Raw genomic sequence first — 25,311 nt, 5'->3', positions numbered from 1 at the left:
TTGCAGCAGGGAAGTGGGGCTGCTGCCCAAGGGGACAGATTTGAAGGTAGCGCTTCTCCAATGCTGTGCCTGCCTTTAGAGATGACCCCCTGCAGCAGCTTCTGCTCTCTGCTCTGCCTTGCAGCCAGAGAGAGAGGGCTGCTGCCCAGTGGGAGAGCTCTGAAGGCAGCGCTGCCTGCACAAATCAGTGACAAATGCTCAGTTTTAGTGAAAAAGTAGGGACTGCCAGAACAGAGCTGGAAAAGGGGGACTGTCCCGGCCAAAATGGGACATGTGGTCACACTAGTTTAACACAATACATTTTCTTGTTCATAATATAAAGTAAGACATTGATTTATTGCTACTGTACTTCATAATACCAAAGTTGAATTCTGTGGTTTAAGTTTTTGTGATTTTTTTACAAAGGATATTTAAGTTAAAAATCCAAGTTTCCATTCAAAATGCTTCGCTGTTTTCCCCCGAGTTGGAGACAATGCTGTTAATGTCTGTGTAAATATCCCAGTTTCAGAAAGGTATGCTGATGAAATAGTTACAGTCAGTACTTTCCTATCACAATCTACCTCCTGCCTTGCTTGGTTGCTTCTTGATAGAGGTAGAGAGATGATCAGGTGAACTTACTGACAAATGGATTGGCTGTAGCAGGCCTAAACACAGAAGACTGTTATAGTCCATTTCTTCTCCCCCCCCCCTCCCCGCCCCCTATTTAGCCACACAAGCTGCTTCCCAGAACTCTCTGATGGGGCTCAGTAAAGGGGGTATCTTTTCACTGTATTAGAAGAAGTAACATTGTATCTTTGCTTTTGTAGGACAATTGATTTCAGGACCGAAGAGATTCTTCATGCTGACTCTCATTCACAAGGTAGTATCTCTGCCCATAAGGGCTATGTCAGTTAACTTAATGCCACATCTCGGTATGCAGGAGTCTCTTGTGGTAAAGCTAATGAAGATGGGGAAGGCATACAGAATGTATGGAACCTTTATACTCCCTTAGTGTTATGTTGGCTGCTCTAAATTGTACCAGGTTTAATGTTCTCAAGGAGCAGTTATGGTAGCCAGGGGCTATTTGGGCACAGCTGACCTACGCCAGCTATGCTAGCTGTATGCTACTGAAGGATGCCACACTGGGTGGTTCTGCAGCATCCAGCTGAGTTGGCTTCGCTTCGCAGTTGGTGTTGTACCAGAAATGCAGTTTAAAGTCTCCCTAATGTCAGGGAATAATGCAAGCCTTAATATCTTTGGGTCTGATTCTCAGTTGCCTTGTATCTTGTTTTTGTCATTTACACCTGTGCTAAGTGACTGCAAATCCAAATGTCAGAAATCCTGCATCAAGGTCTCAGCTTTCTCACCGACTTCCTGTATGAACTTGGTTAAGTCACTTACAGCCTGTGCCATGGTTTCCCATTTGTGGAATGAGGATACAAATACTACTATTCTCCCACCCTAAACTGGTCTTGTCTATTTAGACTATAAGCTCTTTGGAGCAGGCACTGTCTCTGACTATGTGTTTGTAGAGTGCCTAGCCCAGTGTGACCATGATATTTAGAAATAAATTAAATATAAATTTATGAGAATTGATGGGTAACTTTACTCAAGATTTTCCAAACTATTACGTGCTTATCATTAACTTTAGTGTTCTTTTGCAGTTGTAAGTAAGAAGCAGCTTATTAAGAGAGTAAAATGTAAATTTCCTTCTAGTAAAATAAATTTAACAATATACATTTATGAATGCCACATTTTCAGTGTAAAATACAACTCTTCTATAAAGAAACAAAGGTGTAACTACATTACATATGAAACTCCAGTGCACTGTAGATATTGAAAAATACATTATATTGGCTCAAAAAGCTGCACGTTTCTGGCATCCTGAATCTGACAAAGCAGTGGGAAAAATGTGTATTATATATTGTAACTAATGTAGCTATTGTACAGTGGAGCTAATTTTCATGCAGACTGTAAATGTTACAATATAGTAAGTGAATTGGATTGTGGTAAGTGCATCTACCCAACAGTACAATTTCAATGCTATTAAATCACTGTGCTTGCACATATTTTTGTTCTATGTGAAGGACCACTGGAAATATATTCCTAAATAGTTAATATGGTGTGATCCAGACTCATAATATTATTGTATTCAATTATAATGACATTCAGACATAGTAAACAGCATGTAGCACTGGGTGTGAATTAATAACAAATGAATATATATTCCTATAAGTTCTCTGTTTGCTACATAAATATTAATAGACCTCTGCCAAGCATATCTGTTAGTTTGCTTGATTATAAACATAAAGCCTTTGGTGATATTGTATTTTTTACAGTAACCTTACTCTACAGCAACATTTTCCATTTGCATTCTATACATTCTCTATTTTCTGAAAGATAGTAGGACATATTTTTCTCAAATAAGGCAGAAGTCATTAGCAATCTCAACATATGAAAAGTGAAACTGAATCAATGAAGTATCAGAGGGGTAGCCATGTTAGTCTGAATCTGTAAAAAGCAACAGAGGGTCCTGTGGCACCTTTGAGACTAACAGAAGTATTGGGAGCATAAACTTTCGTGGGTAAGAACCTCACTTCTTCAGATGCAAGTAATGGAAATCTCCAGAGGCAGGTATAAATCAGTATGGAGATAACGAGGTTAGTTCAATCAGGGAGGGTGAGGTGCTCTGCTAGCAGTTGAGGTGTGAACACCAAGGGAGGAGAAACTGCTTCTGTAGTTGGATAGCCATTCACAGTCTTTGTTTAATCCTGATCTGATGGTGTCAAATTTGCAAATGAACTGGAGCTCAGCAGTTTCTCTTTGTGGTCTGGTCCTGAAGTTTTTTTGCTGTAAGATGGCTACCTACCCTGTTTCCCCGAAAATAAGACATCCTCCGAAAATAAGGCCTACTTACAGTTTTGCCTCTCGTTGTAATATAAGGCATCCCCCCGATAATAAGACCTCCCCGATAATAAGGCATCCACCGATAATAAGGCATTTTTCATTTCTGAAAAATAAGACATCCCCTGAAAATAAGACCTAGCGCATCTTTGGGAGCAAAAATTAATATAAGACACTGTCTTATTTTCGGGGAAACAGGGTATTGTGTGGCCAGGGAGGTTGAAGTGTTCTCCTACAGGTTTTTGTATATTGCCATTCCTGATATCTGACTTGTGTCCATTTATCCTCTTGCGTAGTGACTGTCCAGTTTGCCAATGTACATAGCAGAGGGGCATTGCTGGCATATGATGGCATATATAACATTGGTGGACGTGCAAGTGAATGAGCCGGTGATGTTGTAGCTGATCTGGTTAGGTCCTGTGATGGTGTTGCTGGTGTAGATATGTGGGCAGAGTTGGCATCGAGGTTTGTTGCATGGGTTGATTCCTGAGTTAGAGTTTGTAATGGTGCGGTGCGTGGTTGCTGGTGAGAATATGCTTAAGGTTGGCAGGTTGTCTGTGGGCGAGGACTGGCCTGCCTCCCAAGGTCTGTGAAAGTGAGGGATCATTGTCCGGGATGGGTTGTAGATCACTGATGATCAGGAATGGCAATATATGCCATTATGCTCCCAATACTTCTGTTAGTCTCAAAGGTGCCACAGGACCCTCTGAATCAATGAAGATATTTAAGAATTCTAATAGTTCTGTTGCAACATTTCTATAACCTTTTACACAACTGGAAGACATTCTATCTGACATGAGAAGTCTTGTATTAAAGTAAAGCAAGAATGTAATTTTTGCTAATGGATTATTACATTCTGTTTACATCTTTTTCCCCAATTATTTTATGCATAAAAAAATCATTGCCCTGTTAAATGATGTGAGGCTCTTTTCACTGTGAGGTTCCAGCAATTTGTCTGCCTCGTATATGTAATTAGTTTAATTAGCACTACAGTTTTAATGGGAAAACAATGTCTGCTGTGTGTGCTCTGCTCCTTACTGGACAAAATTAAAAGTTATACTTCTAATTCAACTGAAACTTAAGTAATGTAATTATAGTGCTTTCATTCTATTCAGATACCAAAGAATCGTAATACCTTTTTACAAAGAATAATTTTGTTCATTTCAGCGTTAATGCGCATGTCCACTTAGCTTTGATTAGAAAATTAGCTGCAGCAATGTATGTGCTCAATAAACTAGTTTTCATAACTTTTAAAATACATCTTATTTAACAAATATGACACCTAAAAGGCTTTATAGCACACACAAAATAATATTCCTATTATCCATGAACATATGCCATACTGCATGTGGAGACACCAGTGCAATATATCTTCTTAATACATAGCAAAACCTAGCAAAAACCTGGTGTGAAAACAGCTCTTGTGGAGCTGTCAGAATGACAAAAGAAAAACCATTAATGATATATCAGTGTGGTATCAGCCCTGCATCTTGGATCTGATAAAGATCATTTTTTTTATTCAATAATAAAATCAAAAGGATTTTAGGAAGATTAAGCCCTCTAAGCCAGTGGTTCCCAAACTTGTTCCGCCGCTTGTGCAGGGAAAGCCTCTAGCGGGCCGGGCTGGTTTGTTTACCTGCCGCGTCTGCAGGTTCAGCCGATCACAGCTCACGGTGGCCACGGTTTGCTACTCCAGGCCAATGGGAGCTGCTGGAAGCAGTGGCCAGTACATCCCTCAGCCCACGCCGCTTCCAGCAGCTCCCATTGGCCTGGAGCAGCGAACTGCAGCTACTGGGAGCCGCGATCGGCCGAACCTGTGGACGCGGCAGGTAAACAAACCGGCCCGGCCCGCCAGGGGCTTTCCCTGTACAAGCGGCTGAACAAGTTTGGGAACCGCTGCTCTAAGCAATATTCCATTGGAAGAGAAGTATGAAAAATACCCATCTTTGTAAAATACAAAACCACATTCTATTATATCTATGTCTGTCAGTCTTGGCATTTCTAGCCAGTTCATCCCAATATTACCTAACTATCAAGACTTGAAGAACATCTCTGTGCAAGCTTGAAAGCTTGTTCTCTTTCTTTTGCCAACAGAAGTTGGTCCAATAAAAGATAATACCTCCCACACTTGCCTCTCTAATATCCTGGGACTGACAAAGCTACAACAACACTGAATATATCAATACAAAAATCATGCAACTCAAACTCCATAACACACTTCCTCATTAGTAAATACAATAAATCCATCAACACTGGCATAACATAATACTCATGACTATGCTAGTTTTCAGTGCTGAAGGGTAGTTGCTTCATCCTCCAAAACTTATTTTTCTTTCTCATCCTCCAAAACATATCTATCTTTCTTTCTTTCTTTCTTAGCTGATAGTTATGGCTACTTAGTAAAGACTGTTTGGTTGTTGTTTTTGGTTTTTTTTGTTTCTTTTTTTAACATCTGAGGGCCCTCTGACAGCTGACCATTGCCACCTTCCCCTATAATGGGGCAGAATTGGAGGCATAGGTATAAATAAATTGATTTGAGAGGAGTAAGATGCTCTGTATAGATACAGGAAGGGCCTGGCCTGGCCTATATGTCATCTAACCCTCTAGATGGCAGATATTAACTGACAACCCCCAAATATTCCAGATGGGGGATAGGAGGCTGGCAGGCCTTTCCACAAGATAACAAATTGGGGAAGATGGGATTTGTTGGCCACAAGACTTGTAATATAGGTATGTGCTGCTATGTTAGATGATCAAAATGAGAGCAAGGACAGCCGGTTTGAGGTGCTGAGAATTAATATTCATTTTGAAATAATTCACCAGTATGCACAAAAAACCCCACAGGGGCTGGGATTTACTGATCTCAGAGTCTGACTAATTTGGAGATTTTTCCATGGAAGAAGTGTACTTACCTCAGCACCAGTAGTAGTGGTGGGTATGCCAGTCTGTTGCCTTCCTGCAAATATTTTGTTGTGGTAAGCTAGCATGTATAGGAACAGGGCACTCTTGAAATGATCCTTGTCAGAATGTGCAGGCTGTTTAGACACATCTTTGCTCAGCTGCATTCTGAAGAGGGGAGGGATAGCTGAGTGGTTTGAGGATTGGCCTGCTAAACCCAGGGTTGTGAGTTCAATCTTTGCGGGGGCCACTTAGGGATCTGGGGCAAAAATCAGTACTTGGTCTTACTAGTGAAGGCAGGCGACTGGACTCAATGACCTTTCAGGGTCCCTTCCAGCTCTATGAGATAGGTCTATCTCCATATATTAAAAGACACCATCAGTTGATACAAATCCTCTTTGAGTACAGTCTTCTACATATAGAAATAAGGAGACCGGGATTCTTTAACAGAGCACTATTTGAAAGTAATTAAGATTAGAATATACATTTTAATTAAAAAGAGATGTTTAAAAACATAAAATGTTTCTTGAAAAATGTTATAACCCTCAAAACTTTTGGGGTTCAAAGTACGAAGTGGTTTTTTTTCCTAAGCATTCAAACATGTACATGCTAATTTGCACACTGAAGCACACAAATGAACCCTTTCAGACCCATTGTAAAATCCAAGATTAGCTATTTTATTTTCAAATGAAAGCTCTTATCATTGAAACACCACTGTGTTATCACCATTTTGTAGCTGAAGACCAGATTGGTTTGGAAGATTACAATTGACCTACAGGTATTTGTAATAAAAAGTATCAGAGTAGTTGTATTGTTTATATGTTGACTGTGAAAGTCATATTGTTCTTAATGTTGTGCTGCTATTCATTGGAGAGAAAATGCTATACATTCAAGAGACTATTGAAATGAGAGATTTCATTTTTAGAATCACTACTGGCTCAGATAAAAGCTACCCTGACAATAATAGCTGTTTTATATTGTACAGAAACAAATTGAAGTGGACTTCAGTGATGAGATTTAAGTGCTCCCCTGGCCCATACAACTTTCTTCTCAACTTCTGTATTCAGCAGTGATTTCAATTTGTTTTAATTTAATTTCAGATGACTTTATTACTCTGTATTATATTGCTGTTTTTTAAATGACTATTTTTATTGATTTAAGACAGCAAATGTGCCATGGTGATGGAGTAACAAAATGATACAACAATAAAAGATCTGTTTTGTTTGCTGAAAAACAATATTTTCTTGGAACATCCACTAGATCTGAGACAAACTTGGTCCACATGGGTGCCTAAAGTTGGGCATGAGAATACATATTTAGTCATCTAAACACGTGGCCTGATTATCAAAGGGGCTAAGTACCCACAACTTTCAATGAAGTGAAAGGTGCTCAATGCTTCTAAAAAAATAAGCCGCTTGGATTTAGGTGCCTAATGGAAAGTAAACAGGTATGCCCAAATAAATAGGAACTGATTCTCTTCTCAGTTAAATGGATGTCAATGGAGTTGAACTGTTGTAAAACTATATGAGAGAAGAATTATGCCAAAAGTGAATATTTCTTCTGACCAACGTTACAAGCTTGTATTTACACTTACTTCATATCCATGCTTGAGGAAGAAATACTTTGTAGATACAAAAGGTGTGAAATGAACCAGGACTTCTTCTGTTGTGCTCTACGCCCTTCCTCAGTTAAGAACAAAGCTCAGTAGCACTCAAGTCCTATTCTGAACTCCTAGGGTATGTCAACACTGCAGCTGGAAGAATGTCTCCCAGCCCAGGTAGACAGACTGGTTAACTCTGCTCAAGCTAACATGCTAAAAATAGTAGTGTAGACATTGGGGTACAAGTGGTGGGATGGGCTAGCCACCCGAATACAGACCTGAGGGTTGGGCAGCCTTGTACTCGGGTTGACTGTGAAAACATTTGATTCTGTTTCTAAGGTAGTCCCATCTGGTTAAAATACATTTTATCTGCCTTTTAGTCCTGAGTGTTTGTAAGCATGTTTTCATTTCTTCTATTCAAAGCTCAAAGCAAGGTAATAGGATTATGTATAATGTTGACATAATTGTCTCCACTTATTATTCATGATCAGGCACTGTAACAGGGATTATGGATTTAGTGTCTTTCTGAAACATTTTAATTGTTAATAAACATAGTTATTTTTATTTTAATTGGGAATGTTGAAATGTGTCTGAATAAGTAGACTCCCCTAAGTAATATCTGTAACCCATTATATGACTCCCTACAGGGTCATAAGGGGAAGTATGCTCCTGCCTGTACTACAGGACCTAGGGTCTGGGTATGCAGGGGTAAAAGACACCATGTGCCCATTTATTTGCCATCCAAGGCTGGGAATGGATGGGGAGAGATTGGATATTGGTGGAGCCTTGTCAGACACCCATCTCCAGTGGAGTAGCTGGTAGGAGAGCGAGTGCAGATAGGGTTAATAGTTTGCTGCTGATTTGTACAGCAGCAAATTACTATTTACTACCTCCTTGCTTTGGGGAGGGAATTGTACTTTATAGAGCCACAATTCTTCCCCTGAGACAGCACAACAATGGGCTGGACACTTTTTTATCTCTAACTGAGTTTTGGTGTACCCGAGAGACAATGTAAAATGTTATTTACACATCTGACCAGAGGACTCACTTGAAACTAGAGATGGTTGAAATTTTTCAAATTTGGAGCATGAAAAAAAAGGGAGGGGGAATTTAAAATACAATTATTGTATGGCTTGGAAAGATGAGGTTTTTTTATTGGTAAATATTAATAAACATTGCTTTCACCATACACACACAAATTGACAAATATATTCATTGATAATACCGTAATAGAATGTTACAGATAGGCAAAGTAAGAAAAATGCTGCTTGAGAACTTATTAAAGTCAAAATCCAGTTAGATTTTTGAATTAAGCTTGTTACAAATGGACTAGTGCAGGGGTTCTCAAACTGGAGGTCGGGACCTCTCAGGGGGTCACAAGGTTATTACATGGGGGGGTCATGAGCTGTCAGCCTCCACCCCAAACCCCACTTTGCCTCCAACATTTATAATGATGTTAAATATGTAAAGAAGTGTTTTTAATTTAAAAGAGGGATTGCACACAAAGGCTTGCTATGTGAAAGGGGTCACCAGCACAAAAGTTTGAGAACCACTGGACTAGTGAATGAATAGTAAAAACATATATGATTTGTTGATTTAACGACATTTGCTTTGTATGTTTTGACATGTGATGTGGACAAGTTGCACTATAATGGATAATGAAGCTTTAACTGTTTGAATCTCAGTGTCTACAGTCATTAAATAATTGTCTGGCATCTCCACTGATCTACAATTTTTGAGAAGTCGTCTGCTCAAGAGATAAAATGTGCTATTTATTATGTATTTTGATGTGCTGAATTCAAATATGACCACTGAAACAACTGATTGGCTACTGTTTCTAAGATATTTAAGTTTTTACATTTTATGTCTATGTCTATTGTGTAGATAGTAGAGTTTTAATCATAAATTGTAAACCTAGGTCTTTTCATGTGTTTTGGTTGCTTTACATGATAATATTTCACCTGTCCTGTTTATGTAACACTTTAAAAATCAGCAAAAGGGTAATATAAATAAAATGTATTATGAAACAAAAGGCAAAAAACTATTATCTCCATAGTTTAGTCCTATTCAGTGTCTACTCGGCGCTTCTTGGCTTGTCTCTTGTATTCATTAAATGGAGCATCTCTTGTCACTGTCCAGCAATAGTCTGCAAGCATTGATGGGCTCCATTTGCCCTGATAGCGTTTCTCCATTGTTGCAATGTCCTGGTGAAATCGCTCGCCGTGCTCGTCGCTCACTGCTCCGCAGTTCGGTGGAAAAAAATCTAGATGAGAGTGCAAAAAATGTCTCTTTAGTGACATGTTGCAACCAAGGCTTTTGTATGCCTTGAGGAGGTTTTCCACCAACAACCTGTAGTTGTTTGCCTTGTTGTTTCTGAGAAAATTTATTGCCACTAACTGGAAGGCTTTCCATGCCGTCTTTTCCTTGCCACGCAGTGCATGGTCAAATGCGTCATCTCGAAGAAGTTCATGAATCTGAGGACCAACAAAAACACCTTCCTTTATCCTCGCTTCACTTAACCTTGGAAATTTTCGACGGAGGTACTTGAAAGCTGCTTGTGTTTTGTCAATGGCCTTGACAAAGTTCTTCATCAGACCCAGCTTGATGTGTAAGGTGGTAACAAAATCTTCCTTGATTCAACAAGTAGTGGATGGTGAACACTTTTCCTCCCAGGCTCCAATGACTGTCGGAGTGGCCAATCTTTCTTGATGTAGTGGGAATCTCTTGCACGACTATCCCATTCGCAGAGAAAACAGCAGTCCTTTGTGTATCCAGTCTGCAGACCAAGCAAGAGAGCAACAACCTTCAAATCGCCACAAAGCTGCCACTGATGTTGGTCCTAGTTTATGCACCTCAAAAGTTGTTTCACGTTGTCATAGGTTTCCTTCATATGGACTGCATGACCAACTGGAATTGATGGCAAAACATTGCCATTATGCAGTAAAACAGCTTTAAGACTCGTCTTCGATGAATCAATGAACAGTCTCCACTCATCTGGATCGTGAACGATGTTGAGGGCTGCCATCACACCATCGATGTTGTTGCAGGCTACAAGATGACCTTCCATGAAGAAGAATGGGACAAGATCCTTTTGACAGTCACAGAACATGGAAACCCTAATATCACCTGCCAGGAGATTCCACTGCTGTAGTCTGGAGCCCAACAGCTCTGCCTTACTCTTGGGTAGTTCCAAATCCCTGACAAGGTTCACCTTGTGTTATGAGGTGTGGTTCAGAGGAGGAGGATGGGAGAAAATGTGAGTCCTGTGACATTGATGGTTCAGGACCAGAAGTTTCATCCTCTTCCTCTTCCTCGTCTGACTCAAGTGAGAATGATTCTGGTGCATCAGGAACCGGCAGTCCTTCTCCGTGGGGTACTGGGCGTATAGCTGATGGAATGTTTGGATAATGCACCGTCCACTTTTTCTTCTTTGACACACCTTTCCCAACTGGAGGCACCATGCAGAAGTAACAATTGCCGGTATGATCTGTTGGCTCTCTCCAAACCATTGGCACTGCAAAAGGCATAGATTTCCTTTTCCTGTTCAACCACTGGCGAAGATTTGTTGCACAAGTGTTGCAGCATATGTGTGGGGCCCACCTCTTGTCCTGATCTTCAATTTTGCAGCCAAAATAAAGGTGATAGGCTTTCTTAACCATAGTAGTTATACTGCACTTTTGTGATGCAAAAGTCACTTCACCACAAACATAGCAGAAGTTATCTGCACTGTTCACACAAGTACGAGGCATCTCTGCTCAATTTGGCTAAACAGAAATGTGTCTCTTTGCAAAATCAAACACTGACAAATAAGAGAGCACGACACTGGATGATTTCTAGAGCTGATATAGGGCAATTTGTTCAGCAGAGTGATGTAAGCTTCGTTATGATTGCATCATCCATGACTTCTAGGAATAACATGATGCAATTCATATCATGTATGATGCAATACCAGCTTCAGATTGCATCATTCATTGTTTTGCCTAAAAAGCAAGTACGGTCCAAACCCAGTCATAGATTTATTCATAGATCCAGTCAAAGATGTATTTTAGTCATTTCTGGTTTAAATCCCTTCCCTTTATAACTCACTTATCCTTCGCCATTCCCACGTCAAGGGTCGTATATACTGACCCAATAGCATATAGATTCATAGATTCTAGGACTGGAAGGGACCTCGAGAGGTCATTGAGTCCAGTCCCCTGCCCGCATGGCAGGACCAAATACCGTCTAGACCATCCCTGATAGACATTTATCTAACCTATTCTTAAATATCTCCAGAGATGGAGATTCCACAACCTCCCTAGGCAATTTATTCCAGTGTTTAACCACCCTGACAGTTAGGAACTTTTTCCTAATGTCCAACCTAGACCTCCCTTGCTGCAGTTTAAACCCATTGCTTCTGGTTCTATCCTTAGAGGCTAAGGTGAACAAGTTTTCTCCCTCCTCCTTATGACACCCTTTTAAATACCTGAAAACTGCTATCATGTCCCCTCTCAGTCTTCTCTTTTCCAAACTAAACAAACCCAATTCTTTCAGCCTTCCTTCATAGGTCATGTTCTCAAGACCTTTAATCATTCTTGTTGCTCTTCTCTGGACCCTTTCCAATTTCTCCACATCTTTTTTAAAATGCGGTGCCCAGAACTGGACACAATACTCCAGCTGAGGCCTAACCAGAGCAGAGTAGAGCGGAAGAATGACTTCTCGTGTCTTGCTCACAACACACCTGTTAATACATCCCAGAATCGTGTTTGCTTTTTTTGCAACAGCATCACACTGTTGACTCATATTTAGCTTGTGGTCCACTATAACCCCTAGATCCCTTTCTGCCGTACTCCTTCCTAGACAGTCTCTTCCCATTCTGTATGTGTGAAACTGATTTTTCCTTACTAAGTGGAGCACTTTGCATTTGTCTTTGTTAAACTTCATCCTGTTTACCTCAGCCCATTTCTCCAATTTGTCCAGATCATTTTGAATTATGACCCTGTCCTCCAAAGCAGTTGCAATCCCTCCCAGTTTGGTATCATCCGCAAACTTAATAAGCCTCCTTTCTATGCCAATATCTAAGTCGTTGATGAAGATATTGAACAGCGCCGGTCCCAAAACAGACCCCTGCAGTACCCCACTCGTTATGCCTTTCCAGCAGGATTGGGAACCATTAATAACAACTCTCTGAGTACGGTTATCCAGCCAGTTATGCACCCACCTTATAGTAGCCCCATCTACATTGTATTTGCCTAGTTTATCGATAAGAATATCATGCGAGACTGTATCAAATGCCTTACTAAAGTCTAGGTATACCACATCCACAGCTTCACCCTTATCCACAAGGCTCGTTATCCTATCAAAGAAAGCTATCAAATTGGTTTGACATGATTTGTTCTTCACAAATCCATGCTGGCTGTTCCCTATCACCTTACCACCTTCCAAGTGTTTGCAGATGATTTCCTTAATTACATGCTCCATTATCTTCCCTGGCACAGAAGTTAAACTAACTGGTCTGTAGTTTCCTGGGTTGTTTTTATTTCCCTTTTTATAGATGGGCACTATATTTGCCCTTTTCCAGTCTTCTGGAAAACTAGAGCCAATCAACAATTTTAAGCATCATTTTCGTTCTCAGTGACCCAGAATTAGTAAAGTTTGACTACATTTATTTCAGAAGCATTTTGGCTGTAGAACAGTGTAATTTCCCACAACTGTGAAAATTTAAATTGATAAAAATGGGGTGGGGGATGCTTAAAACCCATAATTTCATACAACTGTGAACATTTAAATTGACACCAAACTAAAAAAAATGCTTAAAAATAAACAATCAATATTATCTGTCAAAATCACAAAAAAACAATTGAATAATGCCAAGCCTAATTATTATGAATGTATTTTCATTTTTTCAACCATTCTGTTTAAAGATCCCCAAGGTTCTACTGGCAGGTGTTAAGGGCCTGATTCAGCCACCAGAGTAAAATCATCCTTTATAAATGTATGTTTCTTTGTGGTTTCGGGTTCATTTGAACTCAGATACTTAAAATAAAACTCAAAGATGAAGAGGAAAGATGTGTCTGAACCACAAACAGAAAATTTCACACAGCTCTAGTTCCAAAAGCTTCTGATTACATCAAACCCACTGTTTAACTAATGATTTATAATTATATATAAACCAAATGCTCGAAAAACAAGCACAAGTGCAGGAAGAGAATTGTATTTACCCCTATTCCTCTGTCCTTTTATTTTGTTAAATTATCATTTTACTTTACCGGGAAGGGAAGATAAATCACAGGAGAGAGGCAAACTGTGTGATGCCTCATCAGATAGTGTCTTCAGTGCTGGACAAGACTTCTTTGTGGTTTTCTAGAAAACGTTACTGAACATCTCAGAGCCTCAGTGCTACCACTGTGCGGGTTGTCACAGTCACTTTGGATGATGTCGACCTGTCAGCACCAAAGCACCTCTACAGCTTTGAGGCATATTGTGCAATGTCTCAATCTGTAAGACAGTGTCTGCTTCCCATGCAACAGATACTGCAGTCTGTAGAGCACCTGGTCTGATGGTGCCAGACTGACATTGCCCAAGTGGACTGTGACAGCTGGCAGAGGGGCAGCTTCTACAGTAATTAAATAAAAAAAATGTGTCCACACACAGCTTGTGATGAGGTGATTACCCCACACTCACCCTGCAGGGTTTAATGCAGGCCAGATGGGCCAATTAACCCCTTAGGTAGCTGACTGAGGAGACTCAGCGTGGCAGGAATAAGTGGAAAGCCCAGGAGCTGAAAGGAGAAGGGGCAGCTGGGAAAAAGTAGACAATCTGAGAGAAAGGGAGGAGTGAGTGGAGATTGCAGACTGTAGTCACTCCCTGGGAAGAGGCTTGAGGGAACTGGTAGGTCTAGGAAGAAAAGGGGAGCTAGTAATAGGAAGCAGCCCAGGGATAAAGCAGTGAGGCCAGAGAGAGAAGGCCCAGACTGATGAGCTGAGGGTTCCTGGATTGGAACCCAGAGAAGAGGGGAGGTCTAGGTTCCCCTTCCAGCCACTGGACAAGTGGCACCTGGCAGTGAGTGGGAAGACTGCCTAGGACTACTGAGGAGCTAACCCTCCCCCTGAAGGGGGGAACACGGACAGTGACGTGGACGGAGGGCTCAGCCACTAAGAGGAAGCTGTGGTTCCTGAGCCAGTGAATGGGACCCCAGGGGGACAGCAGAGACCAGGGTGACAGTGTGAAAACTGTGGACAGGGAGAGCATTGACCTCGAGATAATCCCAAGAGTACGAGGAGGAGGCGCCAGTCCGGCGGTAAGTGGTGCGCCCCATGACAAGCTTCAGCATAGCTCTGCCATTGCCCATGCTACTTTTCCTTGTGCTTTCTTGCTGATAACATATTAACAAAAGTGCATGGGAATGAAGCTTGGTGAAAGGAAGAGCTGCACCACAAGGTCTACCCAAGCTGATATCAAGTCATACATGTTTGGGGCAACTGAATAGTGTAGATGAGAGGGGAGGAGGAAAGGGTGGCTTTAATGTAACACTCTTATATCAACATTGCTCTACACTGATTTCGTTCTCCAACCCAAGTTAAACCAGCCTAATTTTTCCCTTAGATTTTCCTTCCAATGGGATCCTACCTACCAGTTTAACATTTTTTAAAATACATTGTCCTAGTTTTGTTGCTCTTCCTTTCTTTCTTTCTATCATTTTATGATCACTTTTACTCACATTGCCTTCTATCTTCAGATTCACAACCAATTCTTCCTTGTTAGTCATAATCAAGTGTAAAATAGCTGCAATCCTGGTTACTTCCTCCACCTTCTGAAACAAGAAGTTGTCCCCCCTACACATTTCAAGAACTAACAGCAGATTGTGTTTTACCATATTAATTTTCCTACAGTTGTCTGGGTAATTAAAGTCTCCCATTATAGCCAGGTCTTGTGTTTTGAATGTTACTGTTCTGGAAATCCCACCTCCACCTCATTCGGTGGCCTATAGGAGCTACATAGCCCTACACTGTTTTTCCCCCTTTTTATCTTCTTCCTGATCGTTCAGCTGATCTGTCTCTCACCTCCTTCAGGACCTCAGAACAGGTGTATATGTCCTTGATGCACAATGCAACACCGACTCCCTTATTCCCTGCCTGTCCTTCCTGAACAATCTGTTCCAGTCATGAGATTTATTTAATCAAATCTCTGTGATGCTCAGGAAGTCATAATTTTATTTAGCATGTATACTAAGACTTCCAGTTCTTGTTTATTCCACATACTCCTTGCATCTAAGATGTTGAGCAGATTTCCCCACTGTATTCTATCTTGTTGCTCCTGTGCTACTGTAATTTACCTTCCTTCACCCCTCAAACTTCCAGTCCTCTGTCAAGGCCATCTTTATTTATACCTACCTCTGCACTTTTGTCACCTGACCCCTTTGAACTTAATTTAAATCCCTCCTCACTAGGTTGGTGAATTTGTGTCCAATACCTCATGCATTTACAGGCCACAAATCTAGAAACAGTGACCCAGTGATTCCAATTTATCCAAACCTGCCATCTAATCTAGTTCTAGGAAGGAGACAGCTTTCTGGGAAGAGGCTTATTTCTGAAGAAACATTCTGTCATCCCTAATGCAAATGCCATTACAGTATCCTTTCCATTATTAACACTTTCCAAAGGTGGTGACAACTTTGACATGTGCCCATCTTTAAGATGTAATGCATATTATAAATTAAACTTTTGTTTTTCTCTATATTTCTAATAAACATATTCAAATTGTCTCTCAAGGGTTCTACTTAATGTAACATGTAAAACTGTACCTAAAAGGTCAGGGAAGCAATATCATGTATTCCCCAGCTGCAGTGATTAGGTGAAAACTCACACAGTCATAGAATTGGGTAAATAATGAGACTTACGTTATTTGAAAAAAATTATGAACACTCATATATTCATGAATATTTAAATTATTTGCCTACCTATGCAAATTGAGTAAGTACTGGGAAAATATTAATTGAATAATGTATTTAAAAATCATGACATTTTTGAATAAGTTATTCAGTCAGTAGGATTCCACTGGCTCTGTCCAGCAGATGCCAATTTTGTGCCTCAGAAAAGTATCACTGTCAGTTCTAGCACTATAAGCATTTTTGCATTTTAAATCCGAATTTCAAGCCAATGTTGAGATAAGGTACGCTGTGTAAATGAATTCAGGTTACCCAAAGAGATAAAGATTTGCACAAGATTCTAGTTTAGGACAAAAATTCTGTAACAGTTCTCTAAAGGAAAACAAAGCAACTTTTCCTCTCTTCCTTACTCACTGTTATATTTCATCAGGCTCTGAACCTGCATTGAGCTCAGTGTAGGGGACCACTGTGCCTTTGTGAAGATGATTGTAGGAATACTTTGTTTTCTGTTGCATTCAGTTTGTAAAATCTGTTGCCAGTCTGAGCACCTGGTAACCATGCTAATTTCCAACATGCTAACTTCCAACTGTACTGAAGCTAATAGAGGTGAATTGTGAAGTTTGCATTATTGCTAACTGTCTGTGATACTTATTTTTTCTTAGGTGCAGATTATCTTCTTGCTACGTTTAAACATAAAGACCTTGCTCATCAGTTGTGACAGAGGAACATGGTGCGTTTCAAGAAGGGCAAGGTGAAAGCTTTTGGCCACTTTTGTTCTCCCTTTATCCTGGGGGCATTATATGCCAGGCAGTGCTCCAATGTATGCTGGCTGCCTGTGACCCTGTGGGGCTATTATTGCAGCTGGGATTTGCTAGAAACAGACGATTTCTGGGTAGATTATGTGATACAAATTGGCACAGATTTGGGCCAAATTCTTCATAAAAAAATCAAAGAGGAAAGATTTTTTTTTAACAGTTATGCATGATTACATTAGCAAACATATTCCTGTTTTCTTCAGCAAAAAACCATTTCTTACAGTGAGCAGTTTTTTTATTTCTTACCAGCTTGTCAATATTCATTCTATATATTAAATATGTAATTATTATGCATGAAAACTACCATTTCCAAGTGTCCTTACTGAATTAAACAAAAAGAAAATATTTACCCTTTTTGGTTTTCACAAATTAATATATTTGCTATACAAGACTTATCTCATTCCAGTCTTAGGCCTTCAGCAATTTATAATCAGTAAAATGTGGATTTTATTTAACCAGCTTCAGATTATTTTAGAAAAGATGTTTGCAATTCTTAGCTCCTAACAGTAATAACTCTTGCAGATAAATTAACATGGAAACTCCCTTGACATCCCCCAAATATTCAAACTCTCAGTCAATGCCCTTCCAAAATAATTTGTATTGCCTTTACCAGAGGTTTCTAACCTCTGAGGTTTTCTAGTAGAGAATTTAATGCGAGGCAAGATTCTTTTGCTGTAATCTGGGTTTAAAGTAATCCCCAAGCAATGAGGGAGTGATGATTTAAAAGTTAAATAGTTGTTTTGTTTTGCAAAGTCCTCTGATCAAGTTGTTTAGACAGCAGTTAAGAGTCACCCAGCAACAGAACCTGTGTGTCAGGGAGAAATTTGTGTGTCTGGGAGAAATAGCCCAGTTAGTTGGGCCCGATACAAACTTTAACTGTCTTCTATTAAATGGAATTTAAATAGATAAAATGTAAAAGCAGCTCTTGGCTTCTAGATTAAAGTTTACTGAGCATAATTTATGAACGTGTACCTTGATGAGGTCCCATACCTACTTCCCTAATTCTCTTGCTTGTTGCAAGGATGTGGCAACTGTCCTAGGCTAGTGAAAGGATGGGTGAAAGAGTATAAATCTGACTAGACCATTAGCTATTTTTAAGAAATGGCTTAGGCCTATAACAAGAACTTGCTGCTAAAATTGGGCCCCATGTCTGTTGATTCCAAATGGAAGGCTGGGGTAGCAGCTTCCTCTGAGGGTTAATCTACACTTTGAGTTGGGAATGTGATTCCCGGTTTGACGAGACCTACTCGTGCTAGTTCTGATGAACCTAGAGCTCTAAAAATAAAGCGTAACTGTGGCAGTGTGAGTGGCGAGAGGGGCTAGCCACCTGGAATACATACCTGTTTGAGACCATAGGAATGTACTGGAGCAGCTTCAGCCTCATGCGACTCATTCTGCTGCAGCTCCACTCTATTTTTAGTGTGTCAGCTCAATCAGAGTTAGCCTGAGTATGTCTCCTCAAGATGGGAATCACACCTCCCAGCTTGAAGTGTAGACATAATTAGGGTCCCCTCAGGCTAAATCCTGTTTTTGTGTTTTGAGAGAACCGACACTTTGTGATTGCAACAGTGGATCTTTCCAGACCACAGTCATCCTGAGCAAGACTTTCCCTAGTGACTTCAAGCTTGAAGCCCTCAACTGTGACAGGATTGGACTATTTTGACTGTATTCAGGGCATATGGACCACCTAATTGGCTCCAAAGCTATGAAGATGGTGCTTAAGGTGGAGTAAGTGGGAGTCATTTCTTATAATCGTAAAGATCATGTGGAAGAGCAGTTTGCTCTCTCGGTCCACAAACATCTCAGAAATGTAACTCTCTTAGTTCCCTTGGAAAGGCCACCCAGAGGAATAAGAAGAGATTATTGTCTATACTAGCCTGTCTGATCTTTTACCGTCTGAGAGACCCTCGCTGGCATCAAATGCTCTGACCAAGTTACTCCTTAGCCTGGTTCCAATAACTGCAGCCATGTGAGTCAAAGATCACAAGACCACAAAGAAAAAGTTCAAACTCTTTATCTTAAGGAAAGAATGCCTTCTTCTTCTATTAAGATGTGAATATGTGGATTGAATGTATTTGTGTGTCTTTTGGGGAAATGGCACCAGTAGTAATTCCTGAAACCCCAAACCCTAAGTCTGACACCTAGTAAGTAAAGTGTCTTCTTGATTAAAGAAATGTTATTCTGGGTTGCTATTGTGAAGCTGTAAGCACTGCATCTATTCTGAAATCACTTGTGACTTGCATGGCCTGCAGGGGCAGGAGGATTAGAAGAGGAGCTACCCTATGGGTACGTCCAGACTACCCGCCGTATCGGCGGGTAGCGATCGATTTATCGGGGATCGATATATCACGTCTCATCGAGACGCGATATATCGATCCCCGAACGCGCTCCCTGTCAAATCCGGAACTCCACCAGAGCGAGCGGTGGTAGTGGAGTCGACGGGGGAGCCGCGGCCGTCGATCCCGCGCCGTGAGGAGGGGAGGTAAGTCGGAATAAGATACGTCGACTTCAGCTACGGTATTCCCGTAGCTGAAGTTGCGTATCTTACATCGACACCCCCCTAGTGAGATTTAAAGGAGGAAGCGTGTAGTAGCACTGAGGTTTTGGTTAAGGAAAAAAATGGTCTCTGTGTTTCCCTAAAACTAGTCAAGCTGAGGTTTACTACTGGTGCAATCTTTCTTGGTCAGGGCCTAAAACCAAAATAGGCAGGTATGTCCTACACCAGATAAATTTATTTCACTGTTGAGAGAGGATATTTTAACTGGGGGGTTTCAGATTAAAGCAAAACAGCTACATTCTTCAGTCTCTTGATACAGAACTAATGAAACGCAATTCTTTCTTGGGTCAACCTCGTGATTTAATTACCTGCCATGTTAATGTGATGTTTTGATAAATTGATGATCCAAGACAGCATCATTGTTAACCCCTTGATCTATTGATTTAAATTTCACTTGTGACCTTAATTTATTTCAATCTTAATTAGGTTAGTGAATTTATAGTAGATTTAGTGATATTTACATTTAATCTTAATATTCTTTTAAATAAAACACTTCAACAAAGAATGGGTTTATTCTTTCAAATAGAAATATGGGTGCAGAATGACATGGAATAAGGTAAATTTGCCAAGTTATCTCAGAGCTGTTTGCCTCCCTCTCCTTTAATTAAAACCTTTATCCCTTAAAACAAAATGCAAGCTCAGAATTAGCCATGCCTACTGACTCCCCAACCTCTCAATCTGAACCTGTGTTAATCTCCAAGAGGTTGTGAACAAAATTTCACACAAATTCTAAAGTGTCTCTGAGTGGGATAGCATTCTCATGCCCTGCACTATCCAGGCTCTGTCTTTATTTTATACTTACAGCCTCATCACATGTAATCATACACCCAACCTTGCATTCAAGGGACTCTGCTCCCTTAGAAGCTTCATGCCACCCAAGCACCTCCACAAATAACTAATATCTGTCTCACTTGTGGTACTTCCCTTATTCTTTAAATTAATCCCAGATTATCAAAAGTTTTTGGCTTTTCCTAGTATAATATGTGAAATTATAAATAATCAAATAAAATTAAAAACAATTTTATGCACCATTTGGTTTTTGATGATCTATAGATTTTATACACAAGTAAGATTGTACAATCTATATGTGTTTCTGAAAGCACTGGGCTGGAACTCAGGAGAGCTGGTTAAATTCCTATGCCTACAAGGGACTTCCAAAGTGACCTTTGGCAAATCACTTAATCTCTCTGTGCATCAGTTTTCTAATCTGTAAAACAGATAACAATATTTCCCCACAATGGAGGTGTGAAAATAAATTCCATAATATCTGTCAGATACTGAGGTGGCAATGGAAGCTATGTAAGTACCAAGAGAGACAGAGTAGATAGCTATAGAAAGATATCCCAGGCAAAAGGAAGTACACTATGATATTAGTGGTCAATTCATGGCTTTGGCATGAAAAGACCTAATACAGCAGTTAGGTATGCATACAGCTCTAATGTTAATGTCTCAAACAGAGCACTTTTTCCCCATAACGGTGACTAACAGCAATGCAAATAGGAGCAACTATAAAAATCTCTTTTTGTATTTAGAAAGGTTCTGAAGCCCAGTCCTATATCAAATATAGTTAGTCCATGCTAGTAATTATAATACAGAATACATTTGACCGATATAAAAAGAGATATTTTCTAAAGTTAATCCTTTATAATAAATTAGTACAGTATATACATTCTACAATGTAAGAAGAAATATAATAAATCCGTTGCCCAGCAATTTAAAATGTCTGGACACAATCCGCACATTAAATGTCACCATCCATTTCTTGAGAAAGAGATCCATTGATAGTTCAATGTGACATGATGCATATAGATCAATGTCTCATTGACATATTTTGGACAATACCCTAATAGCAACAAACTCTGTGTGTGTGTGTATGAAACCTAATCAAACAATTCAGCAAAAGTCTAGTAACACTGAGATGTAACTATACCAAAGCTACTAAATAAAGCTAAAACAGCACATGCACAACTACACAATGCACTCATGTTCTCTTCTTAGCTACAATATGAAAAAGAGCATCAGACTGGGCTTAGCTATAGTCTTCAGAATGTTATATACCAGGGGTGTCAAACTCAATTGCACAGGGGGCCAAAACTCAAAACTCGCGGGCCGAACAGTATAACCATTTATTTAACAGACTAAATATTTATGTTTTTTAACCATTAATATGAACCAAAATACAGGATATCATTCCAAAATAAATACATTTCAACTTAAAATATTTTGCTCTTCATAAAAAAATATCCTGTCAATACAATACATTCAAAATCTGTACATGCTGGAATATTAAAAAATCTGAAAATATAAATAAAAAATGGAATTTAAAGCAAAAGTATAATCATAACAAATCATAACATTCCATTTTCTTGTCCTATTTAGTCAGAGCCTGATACTTGGAGTCTTTTCTTTGCAACAAGTTCGTTTATGTTTGGGGTTAGGTTCTGTGTTGTGAAGATTCTCAGGATCGATTGCAGGTGTTCATCAGTGAGGCGACTCCTGTGTGACGTTTTGTTAATTTTCATCACAGAGAACAGCTGCTCGCACAGATATGTGCTGCCAAACATGGACAGGATTCGAGCCGCATGTTGGCGGAGCTGCGGCATCGCTTCAGGAATGAAGCGAGTGAACTGTGCTGGCCCCGCAGTGTCGTACTTTGCCTTCAGTGTCCCGTTACATTGCAGTTCTATCAGCTCCATCTGCATTTCTACAGGTGCGGTTTCCACATCGACTGCAAATGGGTTGCGAAGCAGCTCGAAGTTACTTTTCTGTGCCTCAAAGTCACTGAAGCGCCGTGCGAACTCAGTGCGCAGCGCACTGAGTTTTTCAGCAAAGGTGGCATTTGGGAAAACTGTGGCACTTTCTTGGTTCCGTATTACTTGGCAACAGGGAAAGTGAGACAAGTTGCATTGGTGCATTTGTGTCTCCCATAAGCGCAGCTTCACTTGAAATGCCTTCACTGCATCATGCATATCGGTTATTATGTGCTCCCGTCCCTGGAGTTGAAGGTTTAAAGCGCTAAGATGCGACGTTATGTCAGCCAGGAACGCCAACTCACATTTCCACTTTTCATCCCGCAGAACTGTGCAGTCTTTCCCCTTACTGTCCATGAACTGGCAGATTTCCTCTCGCAGCTCAAAGTGTCTTTTGAGAACTTTTCCCCGACTTAGCCACCGGACCTCCGTATGATATGGCATATCGCCAAACTCGCTATCTATTTCCCGCAGAAAAGACTGGAATTGGCGGTGATTTAAACCGTGGGCTCTGATAAAGTTGACGGTTTGTGTTACAGTGTTCATCACATGATCCATTTTTAGGACTTTAGCACTCAGCGATTCCTGGTGTATGATGCAGTGATACACTGTCAACTCACCGGCACAGTTCTCCTCCCGCATCTTTGATCGCATCCTTCCCACCAGTCCATTTTTTTCACCACACATAGCAGGTGCGCCATCTGTTGTAAGTCCAACGAGTTTTTCCCATGGCAGTTTCATGTCGGTTACACTTTGAAATACATTTCCAAAGATGTCTTCTCCTTTCGTTGTCCCATGCATCGATTTAATGTCCAGTATTTCCTCTGTTACGCACAAATTGGAATCCACACCACGGATAAATATCGCCAGCTGTGCAGTGTCAGTCGCGTCAGTAGTTTCATCCACGGCAAGGGAGTATGCAACAAAATCTTTTGCTCTTTCAATCAACTGTGTTTTCAAATCAGTCGCCATCTCACAAACCCGATTAGCAACAGTGTTTCTGCTGAGGCTTACATTTGCAAACGCTCACGTTTTATCTGGACAAAGGACGTCGCACACTTTCATCATACAATTCTTTACGAATTCCCCCTCGGTAAACGGCCGTCCTGATTTGGCGATCTCTTCGGCCACAATGAAACTTGCTTTCACAGCAGCTTCACTTTGTGATTTTGCTTTGGTGAAAAATGTCTGCTGGGATGTCAAATTCTTCTTCAACTCCTCTACCTTTTGTAGCTTCTGTCCTGCGCTCAGGTTTTTGAATTTGTTCTCATGTTTCGTCTCGTAGTGCCGTCTTAGGTTATACTCCTTCATTACAGCGATATTACTCCCGCAAAGGAGACACACTGGTTTACCTGCAATTTCAGTAAACATATACTCATTCTCCCACCGGCTTTGAAAGCCTCGGTTTTCAGAATCAAGTTTTCTCTTGGCCATTGTTGGGGTCTAGCTTTGATTTGATATTAGCGTTGTATACATCAACAGACCGCGAACTTGAACCGCGGCTTGCCGTTGGCGGCAATTGCACTGCATCATGGGATTTGTAGTGTGTGTTATTGGGGCGTCATATCACAGGGCCATTAAAAACAGATATATAAAACGATTTCGCGGGCCGGATATAGTTGTATGGCGGGCCGGATGTGGCCCGCGGGCCTTGAGTTTGACACATGTGTTATATACCATAGTCAGTTTTAGTCACCTCTTGTGTGTTCCGCTGCACAAAATATCACTTTGCACGCTCTCCTAATTTGTAAACTCCTCCCTATAACTCAAAGAAAGAAAACAAAAAAGAAGACACTCAAAAGGAACAGAATTCACTTCTGACCAAATAACAATTAGGATCTGACATATCTGACCTGAGGTGGGGCCTCAGGAAGAGCACTTTGAAATACCCATTTATTTTCTCTACTCTCCCAACTTGCTTCTCCAACTTTAATTGCACTCCCCTCTTCCTTGTGAGTTTGGGGAGTGACATTTCTAAACAAAACAAAATTTGCCTAGTGGAGCTTTTATTCCTAGTCATTAATGTAAGAATATTTCAGAAATACTGGGCAAAGGGAATGCACAAACAAGTATCACAGCAGAAAAAGGAATATTGTTTTAGAGAAGTCTTGTGGGACTCATTTGTGGTGACTTCACAGATACTTCAGCACACAGCCAGATGGCATTTTCTTCTTTTTTCCTTCAGAGATACTTTTTAGCAGGCCAGTACACACAGGAATACTAGATACATTATGCACATGACAATAGTACAAACAATTTTAATAGAATATTTTGAAATTCCTAGAGGATCTTTTTGTTAGGGACCTAAGAGGCTGTAAATAATTGAAGCATTAACAATTATTTTACACCCAGAGGACAAGCCTTTGAGGATTACAGTCCCATGGAATCATTTATCTTGAGCAAAATGACAAAATTTCCAAGGGCTGATGCTTTCTTAAGAAAGGATTTGAAGCACAGGCTGCGTTTGGTTTTGAGCATACCTGTTATTGAGCATACCTGTTATCAAGTCAAGTTCATACAGAGACATTAGCTCTGATTATTATGTCCATGCCCTTTCTTGCCCTTGAAGTATTACCATTGTGGCTTTGAAGATGGATTCAATTAACAAAAGTGATAGATTCTGACCTTTTTCAGATTGTTATTCTGTCCCTGATTTGCTTGGGGGAAAGAAATATTTCTTTTTTGTATAAATATGAAATAGCAAATAAATAACAAACAATGCACGTGTCGTGTCAAAAACACAAGAGAGAAAAGAACGAAACAAAATATTCTAACATAGCCTTGCGTACTTGTTTCAGAATGCCTAAGGGCATGCTCTGCCACCCTTCAATGGGATTACTCACTGAGTACGCTACCTCTCATCATGAGTAAATGTACTATAATACAGCCCTCAGTTGTCAACAGAGTATTTATAAAATCGTATTTACCAGGGAGTCAGTTTA

The sequence above is a fragment of the Chrysemys picta genome, chromosome 7 (assembly GCF_011386835.1).
Source record: "Chrysemys picta bellii isolate R12L10 chromosome 7, ASM1138683v2, whole genome shotgun sequence".
NCBI classification, from domain to species: Eukaryota; Metazoa; Chordata; order Testudines; family Emydidae; genus Chrysemys; species Chrysemys picta.
The sequence above is the reverse complement of the archived record's forward strand: the minus strand, read 5'-3'. Positions refer to the sequence as shown.